The sequence below is a fragment of the Nicotiana tomentosiformis genome, chromosome 4 (genome assembly GCF_000390325.3).
Source record: "Nicotiana tomentosiformis chromosome 4, ASM39032v3, whole genome shotgun sequence".
Taxonomy (NCBI): domain Eukaryota; kingdom Viridiplantae; phylum Streptophyta; class Magnoliopsida; order Solanales; family Solanaceae; genus Nicotiana; species Nicotiana tomentosiformis.
Genome location: NC_090815.1, coordinates 122,178,401 through 122,197,332, shown reverse-complemented (window position 1 = coordinate 122,197,332; position 18,932 = coordinate 122,178,401). Strand labels below are relative to the sequence as shown.

The following is an 18,932-nucleotide window of genomic DNA, read 5'->3' as shown; positions in this document are numbered from 1 at the left end:
AGGCTACATGACTGTTAGGAGCACTTCCCTTTTCTTTTCTTTTTTAAATAATGGCTAATATATAAATAAAATCCCAAAATTGGGTCCAATGCTTACAAGATGTCCAAAACAAATTAGAAGTTGCATGAAGCTACTAGCTATTAAAAAAGATAGAAAAGCTAAAATCTAATGAACTAACTATTACAACATGATAAGTTGAATGCTTCCTTCTCCTATTAGTGTATGTGAATCCAATTGGCATTGGCAAATACCAAGCAGCACCTATCAAGCTCTCACCAGGCGCCAGGGTATATTGTCCATAGGCTAAAATAAATTCTAAACATCTCCATCGCAGAGTTGAAGTCCGCATCGTCCTCCAGGTGTCGCTACTATATGATCTCCATATGCAGTGGACCACTTCCCTTCTTGATTCCTCATCGTGCGATTTAATTCCTTTGAGGCTTATCCCTTTGTTTCTTTCCTATTAAATCTTGTGCGACGTGAAATTCTTGTTATAAATCGGGAATTGAGGAATTGTAATGGTATTACAGATGTGGTGCAGGATGTTTCTCCCTACGTAATTGATTGATCTATTGTCGTCGCCTTGCAGAACGTTGCTATGTCATTCCAGCTCAATAGCTTTATTTTGGATGGTTTAGAGGCTATGCACATGTTTCTATGATGTTCATGAGTTATTATCTTGCGAAATTGATGTAATGGCAGTTTGTTCGTTTATGTGTCGATGTAGTGAACGACTTGAAAGAAAGTTTTTCTCAGTACATGATGTAGAGGTTCGGCATTTAATCCCAGCAAAGGAAAGGTAATCGTACTATAAATGTCCAGGTTTGGGATTGATGGAGTAATGTGGCTTGATATTTTCAAGCGTGGTAGTGTTCTCAATTGTGATGTGGTGTCATCGCCTTGTTAAATGCGTTAAGGTTCGCCAGTGTTATGATTTTCTTCAACTCGCCTTTACGGCGGGGTGTTAGGAATTGGTGTCGTGGAAGCAGTTGTCAGAAATCATGGTGTGCAGTGGTTCAGGATCAAATCGGTGTTCCTAGTGTTGATGGCTCAAGAAGGATGATCTTCGGAGAGGTTTAAAGTTGGTAGCGATCTATTGGTTCAAGTGATACAGAGACGGATTTTGAGTTAAGTCAACGACTGGGTAGCGGATGATGAGGAAGGACATGTGGGAGGTGTCTTATGGTAGTTAAGTTCCTAGAAGGCTAAGTGTGAGAAACAGAAGTCGAGTAATTGCTTAAAGGAGAGGGTTTGACCAAAGTGGGAGAGCGGCCGAGTAACATATAGGTTTTATGGTAGGATAGCTACACGCCTTGGGTAAAGTTTGGAGTAATTTGGTATTCATGGTGGACAGTGACTAGGTTTACGGGCTTTATTTGGAATATTGGCTACTATATTGAGGAAGATTGGGTACGACAGGAGGGAGTTTCTTAATAGGAAGCAAGATACAACATGATTTTCGATTGGAATGTATTTTTGCACCATTAGTTAATGTCAACGGGGAGTGAACGGACTTGTATAGCTGGTTAACGAGCACGAACTCATGATGGTTATTGGTTTCATGGTAATAGTACTCGATGCAGCATTGTTGGAGGATGTCGGCATGGAATTTTCCACAGGTGGGATATCTCCCGTAAGCAGATTAGTGGTTTGAGGGGTATTGATGAAGCTTCTACGAAGAATTTTACTGACTATCCAGTAAGAGGTAAAGTATGTGAATGTGGCTAGTGATTCAGAATGTTCATCAAAGTGCCTAACATAAGGATTTCGAGGAAATTGGTGGGTCGATTATGCGAGATTGTGTCAATGGGGGATAATGAGTCTTAGTGGGTTCCAGAGTTAGGTAATTGTAGCTTCAAGCTAAGTGGGAGAGCCCCACCATCTACAATTAGATTGCATGATTGTCTATTTGTGAGGTTTCTGGTTATCAGTGTATTGGTGGGTCATTACAACTAAGCAAAGAAAACATCAGCGGTAATTTGAGCAAAGGAATTGGGGAATGTGTACCATATTTGGCCTTATCGATTCATGTTCAGGTTTTAGGAAGACTCAGAGTCTATGCTTCTTGATAATGTGATGTACAAGGAAGGTGATTCGGCCGGGTGCTTCTTTGAGAGAGTGTTCAATTGCTAGAAGAGCCTTGGAGTTGATTATATTCGGGACCAGGTCAGAATGGGTGACTCTCAACAACGGTCCTAGTGGATTCAAAAGTTAAAGTGTGGTGCCTAAGGATTTCGAGCTTGTAGTATGGTTAAGTATCGAGCTTTTGCAACAGATTATGAAAGCGGGTTGGAGTGTTCTACGTTATCTTTGGGTTGCGGTATAGCATTGGAGGAATGAGAGAAAATAACTTCTGATTCATAGAAGGATTTTCCAGAATAGGTATACCAGTTGAAGATCCGAATATGCGCATAAGGAGGGTATGAGATGGTTTGTGGGTTTTGGAGACAACGTGGTCTCATGAAATGAGGTCACTCAGGATGAGTGCGGATTTGGGTCCATGATTTTTTGAATGGAGCTATTATTATTCCTAGGGCAAGTCCAGAGTAAATTATAAGAAGTTGGATCGGTTAGCAATGGTTGAATTGGAATGATGGTGGAGATGATCAGTTCCTTTAGCTTTGTTAAGTTATACAGGTGGTTGTAGAGGTACGTGCGAGGCTTGACGGCCACCGTAATTTGATTTATTTGGAGGTAGTTGATTCAAATGGATTTGTTGTATAAATGGAGTCCTGAAGAGTTATAACGGTTGAGATCACGGATTGAGGTTGTGTCATTTTCTACTATTTGGGGAAATTCGGCTACGTGTTGCATTGGCCCTTCTGAAATGATGCTAAGTGGAAGGTTCTAGCCAGTGAAGTGTTTAATTATACTAGTAGTTCAAGGGTTATGGTGAATACGCGTATTTATCGCGTAGCGGCATGATAAGTGCGGAGAGTGGCATGGAAATTGGAAGTTGAGGATCAAGGTTGCAGATCGGTGTTGACAGGGATGTCATGAGCTCAGACGAGCAGGGAGGGATTCAAATGTTTTGAGTACGCTAGTATTATTTTTAGCATCACCTGAGATTTGTGTCATGTGTGAGAGACTTTATGTATTGATTTGTGGATTTCCGATTTTGCTCTACAGTATTTGTGTGGCAAGTGGTATGGATGTGCAGACTTATTATCTGGTGAGGAAGGTCATGGGAGCGTATTCCACGGGAAAAATGTATGAGTATGACCTATAGTCACTTAATTGATCATGGATTGAGACCAAGCATGGAGATTGTGGTATTATCGCTAATTTGAGAAATTACGCCTTAATTACGCTCTATTCAGTTGGTTGAGAATTATGAAAGTTTGTTTCGAATTCGATAGTTGTTCTTGCGTGTCATAGGAAAAATGGGTCATTGTGGATCCTGGAGAGATTATTTACCCAAGCGCGATATGATAAAAAAAAATCGATTTGAGGTCTGTTGATGGGTCCAAATGTGGATGTGTACTCTACACCAGCCTGGGTGTGTTCATGCAGCATAACATTCATTATGGAAGAATATTCGGGCGTGGGATGCTAATTTTGTTGCCAACTATTTCATGTGGTACTTTATAGTGTCGTGTGGGTTGTGGGGTGGCTTGATTATTTGCACAATGTGCTGAGGTCCCGCACAAAGGTGGTATTATGTAAGCAGGGTGGCTCTCGAGATGCAGATCATATATCGCACCTTAGTTGTGTTTGAGTTTTATAGCGTATAACGCTACCCGTCCCCCCAGGATTCTTATTATGCACTTGGTGTGCTTATGGTTGATATTCAGGCATTCGTGAGTATAAGCATTACGGTTCGAAGTGTGTTTTACTTAGATTATTAAGTGTGGATCGGGTGGCACGCCGCCACGGGTATCATATGTGAATTGGATTGCACGCCGAAATAGCGTGATATTGAGCACAATTCCTTATATTTATTCCTGTGTGTTTTGTCTGCATTTTCTAAGAAAGATTCATGACATGTATTTAGTTGTTAAATTAGTTACGCGAGTTGAGTAGCTCTTTCCAGAGTTCATTTTTCCTTTTGTATCATATTCGAGTTTGTAGCCAGTTAGCGCATTGTTGGTGTCATACGAGATCTTGGTCAGTGTTTTGAAGTGGCTTATTGCATGTGTAGCTTATACTGGGTGAGACATGACTCCTGGACCTAAAATAAGTGCAATCAGATTTATATAAGGTATATTAAAGAACAAATATCGCTATTCAGTTCAGAATGAGGTAATGGTCCTTGTCTGGAGGAGAGACTCCATGATTTGTTAATTCGGCAGTTTGTTATGAATTTCTACACATCTCTTCCGTCGTGGCAGCATTTCAAGAGTTGGAGCATGACTCATATGTGTCATGAGGTAGGTTGTGGGCATCAGATTTGTGGAATTTCGGCTATTGCTATCAGAGGATATTATTATGGTTATGTGAATTATGCGGTGCATAATGTGGATTTAGCAAAGGTATGCAAGCATGTATTGATGCATCGTGTACTAATTGATATGGTGTTCGGATGATTGAAACAGGCCTGGCGGAGAAATCAGGATATTGGAATTAGGCTCTAAGGTTTATTTAGACTGGCTCGAGCTTGTGAGCTCAACTAATTTTGGTAGCACGGGTAGGTGTACGATGTGTTAAACAATGATTTCAGATAACTCCAGAGCAGTTCTTAGCACGTTCGAGGACGAACGTATGTTTAAGTGGGAGAGAATGTAACGACCCGATCGGTTATTTTGAGCTCTAGCGCGTCGTTCGGCGGTTTGAGACCCTGAGCAGCTTCACTTCAGGTATTATGACTTGTACGCGTGGTCGGAATTTAATGTCATAAAGTTCGGAGAGGATTTGGAAAGAAAATTCTCATTTCGAATGCATTAAGTTGGAAGAATTGACTAAGGTTGGAATTTTTGAGTAAACGACCTCAGAATCGAGATTTGAAGGTTCCAGCAGGTTCATATGTTAATAAGTGTACGAGTCATATAAGAAATGACGTGGGGTCTAAGGAGATCCCTCTAAGTCACGTTGGAAATTACATGATAGACTAAAGTTCCTAATGAGTACACACAAAACCTAATTTTGGACGAGCATGCCTATATATATATATATATATATATATATATATATATATATATATATATATATATATATATATATATAAAGAGTTATATGGTGGACAACCTATCAAATGAAAGATCTTTGAGTCTAGTTTCTAACGCTTTAAACCATTAGGCATTTGGATTTATCTACAAGGAGTTATGGACGTTGGAGTAAAAGGTGTCCAGTAGGGGAAAACTTGTAATACGAGGTACAACCTGCACAGCGCAAAGGTACAACTCGCTGAAGCACATGTGCCTATATAAGGCCGTCACGGGCAGCAACCATTTTTGGGGATTTTCTTGAGCTAGGGATTGGTTCTTTCATGGTGGATTCGACCCTGGGGACTACTTAAGAATAGATGGTGAGTTTGTTTGGATATTTTAAGTTAATAACATCCAATTAATACTAGTAATAACATCCTTCAATCTTTGAAATCCCTAAAAATCTTTCAAGTTGTTCAAGAACACCAAATTTTTCAAACATTGGAATTTTAAGGAAAAACTTCAAGAAGGTAATACTAATGCTTCAAGATCATTTCTTATGAGTCGGTGAGAGTAATTCTAATATTTATTACAAGTTGTTATGGTTGGATAATTGATTTCATAAACCTTGGTTCATGGCATTAATAATGTTCTTGAGAAATTGGGGGAAAGATAAATAGTGTTCTTAGAAACGATATTAAAGGATGCAATTAACCTTTAAAATTATTTTCTAGCTTAGTTGGAAGTGTTCAACTAAGTAATCACCAAATTGAATATTTTGGAAATGTTGGTTAAGGAAGACGATGAATAGTAATTTGGCGGTGTTGGAGAATTAATGTAGTATCATTGATGACTTTAAATGGGTATTAAATGATGAGAATGGAGTTTAATGTGCTAGTAAGTGAACCAATTAGACGGTTTGAGCTGGAGGCTTGTAGCCAACTTGTGAGCCATAAATGGATATTGATTAATATTTTTGAGTTATATTTTGATTGTAATTGGGATTGTAATTGTAGATATCAAATTGTTGGTTGCGTATGAGCATTTTAATCAATGTTACGATGTCGGAGGAGGATTAAAATCTTGTAAATGTTAATAAAGCGAAAGCAAGTTTTGGAGCATTGGGAGTCGGTCGAGTTATTTGAAAGTCTTGGGAGCCGGCTATGGAACCTCAGAGCGAGGTAAGTCTCTTGTCTAACCTTGTAAGAGAAAATTTATCCCTAGGTGATTTAAATTAATAATTATTGCTAATTATGGGGGCTACGTACGCACGAGGTGACGAGAGTCCGTGTGTAGCTACTAATATTGCTAAGTCCGGATAGTTTAGGACTCAAATCATGAATTACTTACGATAATTGCATCTTTCAGTTAATTGAATAATGGAATTTTAGTTGTAAATTGTTAGAGGAAATAATAAGAGACTGAAATTTCACATATTTGAATTTTTTTTCAAATTATTTAACTGTTGCTATAAATTGTACATCGTGATGTATAAATCTTAATAAAAATAAATATATTCTCATTCCGGAGATACATAAGAAAATGTCATCCTTTCTTGTGGAGCGGGGTGAACGCTTCGGCAGTATAGATGCATCTATGGATCACGCGACACGTCCATCAGCAGTGTACACGACACTCTGGATCGGGTTGTACGACCTCGACAGAAATCGTTCCTAATAATAATAATTACACGATACTTTGATATTATATTGCAGCTTGTGAAGCTAATTGATAAATTAAAAAGTATTAGAATTGGAAGAATTAATTATCTCTACTTGTTAAGGAAATTATTTATAATCCTATAAATCATGTTGATTTAATATTTCTATTTTTTATATTATTGACCCTTAGTGACTGTTAAAGTCGACCTCCCGTCACTACTTCTTCGAGATTAGTATTGATACTTATTGGGTACACGTTGTTTGCGTACTCATGCTACACTTGCTGCATATTTTTTGTGCAGGTACGTATATGTCTAGCGGGCTTGTGGGCGCAGAGGTATGGTTAATGCGGAGACTTAGGTGAGTTGCATTCTATATTACGATCCATAGGTAGTAGAGTCTCCTTCAGAGTTATTTATATTTTTTCTGTCTAATTTGTATTCCGGACAATTGCTGTATTTTATTTTATATTCCTAGTAAATGCTCATGCACTTGTGACACAGAGTTTTAGGAGTGATTATGGGTTGTTTAGTAATTTAGTTGCTAAGTTATTTATCACTTACTCTATGAGTTCTATCTTTACTATTTAATTGAGGAAATTTTGATTTCAACCTTTAATAGGTTTTGGGTCGTGACACTTATTTAGGGGAGAGGGGTTCTAACAGTCAAAACGACCGGTTGGGTCGTTACAACGATATTTCAAATTTATCTAAAGAAGCAATCCTAACACCGATTATTTTACGTTATTTTTTAAAAATATATGTCGAGTTCCGAAAATTGACAAAAAAATAAAGAAAGCACATTTTAACCAAAAGTTTGCCATTAAGGGTGTGTTTGGTATAACGAAAAATATTTTCTTAGAAAACAAGTAGTAATCTTACTCATTTTCTGATGTTTGGTACCCAAATTAAAGAAAATAAACTTCTCAAGAATATTCATAAATTATAATTTAGATACGATAAACATGAAGCCATGCACTTTCGAACCAACAACCTCCCGAACCCAAAAATTTCATAAACTTCTAACCGCTAAACTTTCGAACCCGTAAACTCTATAATTACTAAACCCGTAAACTTCCAAACACATAAACCTCTGAACTCATAAATTTGGAATACGTACAATTTTGAACCTGTAAACTGAAAAATAAAAAGGCCAGACCTAAAAATATAAAATAAAAAATAATTGGGGGGGGGGGGAGGGGTGGTTTAGAAAAACGAAAAAAATACAAAATAATAATAATAATAATAATTTTGTGTGTGTGTTTGGGGGGGGGGGGGTTGGGATGGGTGGGTGGCGTAGAAAAACGACAAAATAAACAGAAAATTGAAGTTGGAGGGGTTTGGGGTTATATGTGAGGGTAGGTGGAGTTTTTGAAAAATATTTTCTTAACTTTTTCTAGGGAAGTCATTTTACTCTAATTTCAGAAATATGTGATATCTAAGAAACTATTTTCCAAATTATTTCCTGCAATCAAACAGTCATACCAAACACACCCTAAGTGACATGATTTTGACTGCTGAATTTTGGGAAACGTAGTTCTTAACCCTATAAACGTGTTCCATATTCAAATAATGACATGATTTTGATTGTTATCTTGCACATTTGAGACTTATCCAATTCATTCCCTAAACTTCACATATGCCAAAACTCCTAGAAGCCATCAACTTGTTAGGACTATAAATAAGATTATCACTTAGGAGTGTGGTCTAGGCTTTGAGCTCTGAAAATGAATTTTTTTTTGGATAGGGAGCCTTGGACCTACCTTACGAAAATGCATGCATGGTAACAAGAATTTTATACTTCAATAAGTTACATCTTTTTATAACACACAAATTGAATTACACTTTACATCAAACACAAATTGATTTTTACCCGTCATCTATAACAAATTAAAGCTTTAAAGTAAATACAAAGCTAAGTAAAGACAATGATTTCTTGTGTGCTCCAAACAAATGATGTGCTACTCTGAGGTTTTGTTTGTATGAGGTGACTTGGAATTCCTGAGTCTTTTTTCTTCTGAAAGTGCCTTTGCAAACCTGTCAAATATAATATATATCAATTCATTAATTAACACCAAATACTTTTCTTGGTATTAGTTTTACTATATACAACTATGTAAGATGGTAATGTTCAGAAGAGAGTTGAATTACCTTTTCAAAGTTTCTTCATTTGTGCCACCATTTTTGCATTGTTCAGATAGGCCTGTTTGCAAATTTACCCTTGAAACTGGTTTCTTCAATAAAGTTTTCCCTATTTCAACCAATTGTTCCATGTTCTCTTTGGTTGCTATGTCAACAGAAGAGTCTGTTCCAGTTAATGTGTCATCCTACAATTGATGAACAATATAATTATCTTAGTCAAGATAAAGTCATAAGATCTAAAACTTTCCTCTCTTTTTGTCAATATTATATTTGAAAGAGTTTGACTAATATACACGACACCAGTGCACAAAAACTTTATATTATCAGGTCGCTCAAAAGCTAATTACAACTAATTTTTTTATTGCAAGCATAAAATGGTATAACTTGCAAAACATGATAAGTAACATGATACAACAGATAGTATAACAACCTTTTACGTTATTAAAGTATAATTAAATTCTATTTGAAAATAGGTGGATCTCCAAACAAAGCAGCTTCAACTATATGTCAATTAAACAACATCAACAGCAACAACGACCCAGTGAAATTCCACTAGTGAGGTTTGGGGAGGGTAGAGTGTACGGAGACCTTATCCCTACCCGAGAGGATAGAGATGTTGTTTCCGATAGACTCTCGGCTCAAGAAGACGAAAAGACGACGAAAAGAGGTAATATATTAAAATATATTAAAAGGTTATTCAATCAATTGTTTTTATGTAGCAAACCAAGACAACCCGCAATCAAGGAATATAAGCTACCATCCCCGCGGTGATTCTATTATCTCTCTACCCAACTTCTCATCTAACAGCAAAGAAATTCAATGGCGGAGGCAAGATTTTCAGTAAAGGGATTAAAAAAAATCTAAATAATTTAAAGAGACTGTGGCAAGTGGGAATAAAACGAGCAACCTCACAAAGGTTTTGAACCCCCTTGATCACTGAACTATGCTTTTGGATCACGTCAAGGAGATACAAAATATAATATATAGAGGCATAAAACGGATTTTGACTGATATATATAGTGTACCCCTTCCGTACCTAAATCTGCCCCTGCCAAGAATGAGATAGTTAAGACACTCAAGTTATCGAATGATTTAAGATCAAATGAGAAAATCAATCCGAAGAGACAATCTCAATAAGATAAGTTAATCGGAGTTCCCCAAAAGGAGTTCCCACCATTTAATTACTTGACCCTTAGAACCTTTGTTGGTCTTGGGCAACAAAGATCAACTTTAAGGACGAAAAGGGCGATCCATCTATTAATACCAATCAGTACTTAGAATTTTTATTTTTAGGCTTATTATAGAATTGTACCTGAATACGAAGGTAATTTTCTTCAGAATGAAGAGATTGGAAAACAACAGAAATATGAAGATCAACCATATCACCACTGGCTTGAGTAAAAACATCCACAATTGGAGTTGAACCTCCATTAAGAAGCCAACCCAAGATACCCCATTTGGATGCAATTTTAGCATTATATTTCTGTTCCACTTTTGCTGATCCAGTGCCTATAGATATCACCAAAAACCTCCCATAATCAATGGGTTTGATTGGGAAGAAATCTGGGTTTCCAGTCATTATTTGATGGGTTACTTGGCTTGTAGCAACAAGGGCCTGAAATAGCAATTACCAAATCATATACTCCTATATAGATTTCCAACTATACAAACCTCACATGTAAGGGGGGAAAGAAAGAAGGATATACATAATGCGTTTGGTATGGCAGAAGTCATTTTTTGAAGAAAACAAAAATGATATGAACTGTTTCTTAGAAAGAATTTATGGTGTGTTCGATTGGAGAGTGAATTATGTTTTCAAAAAAAATTGCTTCCCCCGAAAAACTGTACTATACAAATTGGACAAAAACGATTTTTTGATAAATGAACTTTGGATTCTTTTGAATCTTGGTAGAAGAGAAGATTCTATTGTAGTATCAAAGGGGATTCAAAATTCGCTTTAGATTTCATGTACAAATCCTAAGTCTGATACTCTAGCACTTTTTTGAATCCCTTTTTTTAAAATATCATGCTCCACCATTAATTAGTCATCCATTATATGTTTCAAAAGAGATTGATATTATTTCCTAATTGGTGTGTTTAAAAATGATTGACACATTTTAATATTTCTTAGTATTTATAGCCACTCTCATACTATGACAGGTTTGAAACCAGAAGAAAGTTTTACACCCTTACAAATACTATGGTTTATTTAAGACCATATATCCCAAAAGTCTTCCCTTCTTTATTATAGTTTGTGCAAGGTCAAACTAAGATAATGTTTTTGAAACAAATAGAGTAAGTGATATTGATAACTTTAAAAATAAGCCAGACAACTTACTATCCTACTTTAAAACATACTAATAATGTAAAGTTCTACTGCATTTTGTGTCAAAATCCTTATACATACGACAAAATAAGCGTGTAATAGTGTAACCTCTTAATTTCTGCAAACAAAAAGCATTATATATAGAGGACATTCAATTAAAATCCTCTTCATTTTAAGAATCTAGAAGGTTACAATGGAAGCTTAATTCACCTGGAGTTGAGATTCAAGATACTCAAGAATAGTGGCAGGAATTATTCCCCTAATGCCACCTCCATCGATGCTGAGAATGGTTATGAGTTTACCATAATTATAAGTTGGAGGCTGCAACTTTAAAGAGCCAGATGATGAAATTGCCTTCTTCATATTTCCTAACTTGGTAATTTGATGAATTTAAGGGTTACGATCGAATATTATTGTTGGATTTTTTTTAAGCAAGTAATTAATAACACAACAATGCTTAAACATATTGATCTTCTACAAAAGGTCGAATCATCTATTTATAGCCCTCTCAAAGTATGATTAAAGAAACTTCCCCACAACGCTCATTTATAATTTTATACGAATAGTTTATCAATATCATTTTAGTTTGTCGACACTAGAAAATTTTGATTGGTAATATAATTAAGATGGAACGACTATTGTTATCTAGCAAACAAAATATATAAAGTAACATTGTCTACTCTCAAAATCGGATAACAATTAAATTTGTAAATAGTTTTAAAGATACGTGGATTAACTTGAACAAAACGATAAATTAGATTACAATTGAAATAAATAGTAATAAAGTAAATGCAAACCACACGTATTGGACAATTTGTGCCTTGGAAGGGTAGCAGTCTCGAGTCAAATGCATTCCAATAGGTATCAAGACACATAAGAATAAGAACTTTAAGTGAAATAACAATAATGTATTGCCTTGGAATGCGTGTTACAAAAAAAAAATGTAATTCTTAACCTTATAAACGTGTTTCAAAAACAGTTTTTTAACAGACACAACAAACAATATTATGACTTGATGTTCGTGGCTGTTAATAGTAGGTTGTTTTTAAAAGTCAACAAGTTTTGTTATAAAATAGAAAATTGTTATCTTGCACCTTTGAGACTTATCCAATTCATTCCCTAAACTTTACATATGCAAAAACTCCTAGCAGCCATCAACTTGTTACGACTATAAATAAGATTATCACTTAGGAGTGTGGTGGAATGGTTTGGCCCGCGTCACAATTGTCACGATCCAATTTCACCTATAAGTCGTGATGACATCCAACACTACAGCTAGGCAAGCCAACTAGTGATTTAAACACATATTCAATTCTTTAAAAATTAACCGAGTAATTAAACTCCTCTTACTTGCAAGAATTAAGATAATATGAAAAGATCTGGTAAATTAAAATAACCAAGAAAAATAATTAAATCTAAAAACTTCTACTAGTGGGTGCCAAAATCTGGTGTCACAAATGTATGATCATCTAGTAGATTATACAAAATTTCTAAGAATTGTCTGAAATATATAGACAGAATAAAAATACAAGGAGAGGCACTAGTTGTTGCAGGATAACTCAGAAAGGCAGCTCATCACTAGGTCTCGGGGTATCATGGATGCGCTCCGGTAGGTCCAACTATAGCACCGATCTCAGGTCCTGCACATAAAGAGTGCAGCAAGTGTAACATGAGTACGTAAACAATGTGTACTCAGTAAGTATCCAGCCTAATCTCTAAGAAGTAGTGATGAGAGGTCGACTTTGACACTCACTATGGGTCAATAATATTACAATAGAAATATTTAATTAAACATTATTTTTTTAAGTGAACCATAATAATTTTCTTAACAAACAAAAATAATTAATTCCTTAAATTTCAATAATTTCCAATTTATCAATTAGCTTTACAAGCCGCACGTCCCACGGCAGTGTACACGACACTCTGGATCAGGTCGTACGACCTCAGCAGAAATCGTGCCTAATAATAATGATTACACGATACCTTGATATTTTAATTACAGCTTGTGAAGCTAATTGATAAATTAGAAATTATTGGAATTGAAAGAATTAATTATCTCTACTTGTGAAGGAAATTATTGTTAATCCTATAAATCATGTTGATTTAATATTTCTAATTTTAATATTATTGACCCTTAGTGAGTGTTAAAGTCGACCTCTCGTCACTACTTCTTCGAGATTAGTCTTGATATTTAATGGGTACACGTTGTTTACGTACTGATGCTACACTTGCTGCACATTTGTTGTGCAGGTAAGTATATGTCTAGTGGCCTTGTGGGCGCAGAGGTGTGGTTAATGCAGAGACTTAGGTGAGCTGCATTCTATATTACGATCCGCAACCAGTAGAGTCTCTTTCAGAGTTATTTATATTTTTTCTGTCTAATTTGTATTCTGGACAATTGCTGTATTTTATTTTATATTCCTAGTAAATGCCCAGGCACTTGTGACACCGACTTTTGGGAGTGGTTATGGGTTGTTTAATAATTTAGTTGCTAAATTATTTATCACTTACTCTATGAGTTCTATATTTACTATTTAATTGAGGAAATTTTGATTTAAAAATTACTAAAATGGGTAATTAAATTAATTAGTCAAGGTTGTCTTGCCTGGAAATGGTGTTAGGGTCGTGACAACATGGTATCAGAGTACTAGGTTCACTTAGGTCTCACGAGTCATGAGCAAGTCTAGTAGAGTCTTTCGGATCGGTACGGAGACATCTATACCTATCTTCGAGAGGCTACATGACTGTTAGGAGCACTTCCCTTCTTGATTCCTCATCATGCGATTTTATACCTTTGGGGCTTATGCCTTTGTTTCTTTCCTATAAAATCTTGTGCGACGTGAAATGCTTGTTATAAATCGGGAATTGAGGAATTGTGATGGCAGTACAGACGTGGTGCATGATGTTTCTCCCTACGTAATTGATTGATCTATTGTCGTCGCCTTGGAGAATATTGTTCTATCATTCCAGCTCAGTAGCTATATTTCAGATGGTTTTGAGGCTATGCACAGGTTTCTATGATGTTCATGAGTTATTATCTTGCGAAATTGAGGTAATGGCAGTTTGTTCGTTTATATGCCGATGCAGTGAACGACTTGAAAGAAGGTTTTTCTCAGTACATGATGTAGAGGTTCGGCATTTAATCCCAGCAAAGGAAAGGTAATCGTACTATAAATGTCCAGGTTTAGGATTGATGGAGTAATGTGGCTTGATATTTTTGAGCGTGGTAGTGTTCTCAATTGTGATGTGGTGTCATCGCCTTGTTAAATGCGTTAAGGTTCGCTAGTATTATGATTTTCTTCAACTCGCCTTTACGGCGGGGTGTTAGGAATTGGTGTCGTGGAAGCAGTTGTCAGAAATCATGGTGTGCAGTGGTTCAGGATCAAATCGGTGTTCCTAGTGTTGATGGCTCAAGAAGGATGATCTTCGGAGAGGTTTAAAGTTGGTAGCGATCTATTGGTTCAAGTGATACAGAGACGGATTTTGAGTTAAGTCAACGACTGGGTAGCGGATGATAAGGAAGGACATGTGGGAGGTGTCTTATGGTAGTTAAGTTCCTAGAAGGCCAAGTGTGAGAAACAGAAGTCGAGTAGTTGCTTAAAGGAGAGGGTTTGACCAAAGTGGGAGAGCGGCCGAGTAACATATAGGTTTTATGGTAGGATAGCTACACGCCTTGGGTAAAGTTTGGAGTAATTTGGTATTCATGGTGGACAGTGACTAGGTTTACGGGCTTTATTTGGAATATTGGCTACTATATTGAGGAAGATTGGGTACGACAGGAGGGAGTTTCTTAATAGGAAGCAAGATACAACATGATTTTCGATTGGAATGTATTTTCGCACCATTAGTTAATGTCAACGGGGAGTGAACGGACTTGTATAGCTGGTTAACGAGCACGAACTCATGATAGTTATTGGTTTCATGGTAATAGTACTCGATGCAGCATTGTTGGAGGATGTCGGCATGGAATTTTCCACAGGTGGGATATCTCCCGTAAGCAGATTAGTGGTTTGAGGGGTATTGATGAAGCTTCTACGAAGAATTTTCCACAGGTGGGATATATTTTTTCTGTCTAATTTGTATTCCGAAAAATTGCTGTATTTTATTTTATATTCCTAGTAAATGCTCATGCACTTGTGACACCGAGTTTTGGGAGTGATTATGGGTTGTTTAGTAATTTAGTTGCTAAGTTATTTATCACTTACTCTATGAATTCTATATTTACTATTTAATTGAGAAAATTTTGATTTCAAAAATACTAAAATGGGTAATTAAATTAATTAGTCAAGGTTGGCTTCCCTGACAATGGTGTTGGGTGTCATCATAACCTTTAATGGGTTTTGGGTCGTGACACTTATTTAGGGGAGCGGGGTTCTAACAGTCAAAACGACTGGTTGGGTCGTTACAACAATATTTCAAATTTATCTAAGGAAGCAATCCTAACACCGATTATTTTACGTTATTTTTGAAAAATATATGTCGAGTTCCGAAAATTGACAAAAAAATAAAGAAAGCACATTTTAACCAAAAGTTTGCCATTAAGGGTGTGTTTGGTATAACGAAAAATATTTTCTTAGAAAACAAGTAGTAATCTTACTCATTTTCTGATGTTTGGTACCCAAATTAAGGAAAATAAACTTCTCAAGAATATTCATAAATTATAATTTAGATACGATAAACATGAAGCCATAAACTTTCGAACCAACAACCTCCCGAACCCACAAATTTCATAAACTTCTAACCGCTAAACTTTCGAACCCGTAAACTCTATAATTGCTAAACCCGTAAACTTCCAAACACATAAACCTCGGAACTCATAAATTTGGAATACGTACAATTTCGAACCTGTAAACTGAAAAATAAAAAGGCCAGACCTAAAAATATAAAATAAAAAAAAATTGGGGGGGGGGGGGGGATGGGGTGGTTTAGAAAAACGAAAAAAATACAAAATAATAATAATAATAATAATTTTGTGTGTGTGTGTGTTGGGGGGGGGGGGGGGGATGGGTGGGTGGCGTAGAAAAACGATAAAATAAACAGAAAATTGAAGTTGGAGGGGTTTGGGGTTATATGTGAGGTTTGGTGGAGTTTTTGAAAAATATTTTCTTAACTTTTTCTAGGGAAGTCATTTTACTCTAATTTCAGAAATATGTGATATCTAGAAAAACATTTTCCAAATTATTTCCATATTAGGTTGTTTTTAAAAGTCAACTTTTGTTATAAAATAGAAAATTGCTATCTTGCACCTTTGAGACTTATCCAATTCATTCCCTAAACTTCACATATGCCAAAACTCCTAGAAGCCATCAACTTGTTAGGACTATAAATAAGATTATCACTTAGGAGTGTGGTCTAGGCTTTGAGTTCTGAAAATGAATTTTTTTTTGGATACCTACCTTACGAAAATGCATGCATGGTAACAAGAATTTTATACTTCAATAAGTTACATCTTTTTATAACACACAAATTGAATTACACTTTACATCAAACACAAATTGATTTTTACCCGTCATCTATAACAAATTAAAGCTTTAAAGTAAATACAAAGCTAAGTAAAAACAATGATTTCTTGTGTGCTCCAAACAAATGATGTGCTACTCTGAGGTTTTGTTTGTATGAGGTGACTTGGAATTCCTGAGTCTTTTTTCTTCTGAAAGTGCCTTTGCAAACCTGTCAAATATAATATAAATCAATTCATTAATTAACACCAAATACTTTTCTTGGTATTAGTATTACTATATACAACTATGTAAGATGGTAATGTTCAGAAGAGAGTTGAATTACCTTTTCAAAGTTTCTTCATTTGTGCCACCATTTTTGCATTGTTCAGATAGGCCTGTTTGCAAATTTACCCTTGAAACTGGTTTCTTCAATAAAGTTTTCCCTATTTCAACCAATTTGTCCATGTTCTCTTTGGTTGCTATGTCAACAGAGGAGTCTGTTCCAGTTAATGTGTCATCCTACCAGAATACCAGCAGTACGGAGTATCCTCTAACACCAGTCCAAAAAGTCTTGAGCATCCTCTCTCTCTGTGCCACTGAAAGGTGGTGGCTGGAGTCTCCCAAACCCCTACAACCTATGCTGATCATCCTCAGGCATAGCAGGAACCACATAATCCTGAGCAACAATGTCTTTAGCAGCAAACAAAGTAGTAGAAATAGAAAAAGTTACTTTTTCTGTGGGAATATCTTAGGGCCATGTTCAAGATAGAAGGGTTTAATGTCTTTAGCAGCAAACAAAGGACGTTTGTCTTTGTCTGGAGCTGTTAGCATGGCTGTGACTAGACCACCTGTGCTTGTTCCTGCAATTATATCGAAGTAATCCGCAAGCCTTGCATCTTCACCATCCAATTCCTATTCATCCAAATTTGAAACTCTTTAAATATAAATTCAAAGTACTGAGCATGTACATGTACTACTAAAATTCTAAACCAAGACGACGTAAAAGAATTTTTAAACTAATGGGTTTCAATAAAAATTGCTTCCCCCGAAAAACTGTACTATACAAATTGGACAAAAACGATTTTTTGATAAATGAACTTTGGATTCTTTTGAATCTTGGTAGAAGAGAAGATTCTATTGTAGTATCAAAGGGGATTCAAAATTCGCTTTAGATTTCATGTACAAATCCTAAGTCTGATACTCTAGCACTTTTTTGAATCCCTTTTTTTAAAATATCATGCTCCACCATTAGTTAGTCATCCATTATATGTTTCAAAAGAGATTGATATTATTTCCTAATTGGTGTGTTTAAAAATGATTGACACATTTTAATATTTCTTAGTATTTATAGCCACTCTCATACTATGACAGGTTTGAAACCAGAAGAAAGTTTTACACCCTTACAAATACTATGGTTTATTTAAGACCATATATCCCAAAAGTCTTCCCTTCTTTATTATAGTTTGTGCAAGGTCAAACTAAGATAATGTTTTTGAAACAAATAGAGTAAGTGATATTGATAACTTTAAAAATAAGCCAGACAACTTACTATCCTACTTTAAAACATACTAATAATGTAAAGTTCTACTGCATTTTGTGTCAAAATCCTTATACATACGACAAAATAAGCGTGTAATAGTGTAACCTCTTAATTTCTGCAAACAAAAAGCATTATATATAGAGGACATTCAATTAAAATCCTCTTCATTTTAAGAATCTAGAAGGTTACAATGGAAGCTTAATTCACCTGGAGTTGAGATTCAAGATACTCAAGAATAGTGGCAGGAATTATTCCCCTAATGCCACCTCCATCGATGCTGAGAATGGTTATGAGTTTACCATAATTATAAGTTGGAGGCTGCAACTTTAAAGAGCCAGATGATGAAATTGCCTTCTTCATATTTCCTAACTTGGTAATTTGATGAATTTAAGGGTTACGATCGAATATTATTGTTGGATTTTTTTTAAGCAAGTAATTAATAACACAACAATGCTTAAACATATTGATCTTCTACAAAAGGTCGAATCATCTATTTATAGCCCTCTCAAAGTATGATTAAAGAAACTTCCCCACAACGCTCATTTATAATTTTATACGAATAGTTTATCAATATCATTTTAGTTTGTCGACACTAGAAAATTTTGATTGGTAATATAATTAAGATGGAACGACTATTGTTATCTAGCAAACAAAATATATAAAGTAACATTGTCTACTCTCAAAATCGGATAACAATTAAATTTGTAAATAGTTTTAAAGATACGTGGATTAACTTGAA

The 18,932-nt window shown here is 35.6% G+C and overlaps 1 pseudogene; it reads right to left on the bottom strand.

Annotated features, from left to right (window-relative positions):
* Positions 1–8,537: 8,537 nt before the first annotated feature.
* Positions 8,538–18,680, bottom strand: LOC138910476 (patatin-like protein 2; annotated as a pseudogene).
* Positions 18,681–18,932: the final 252 nt, after the last annotated feature.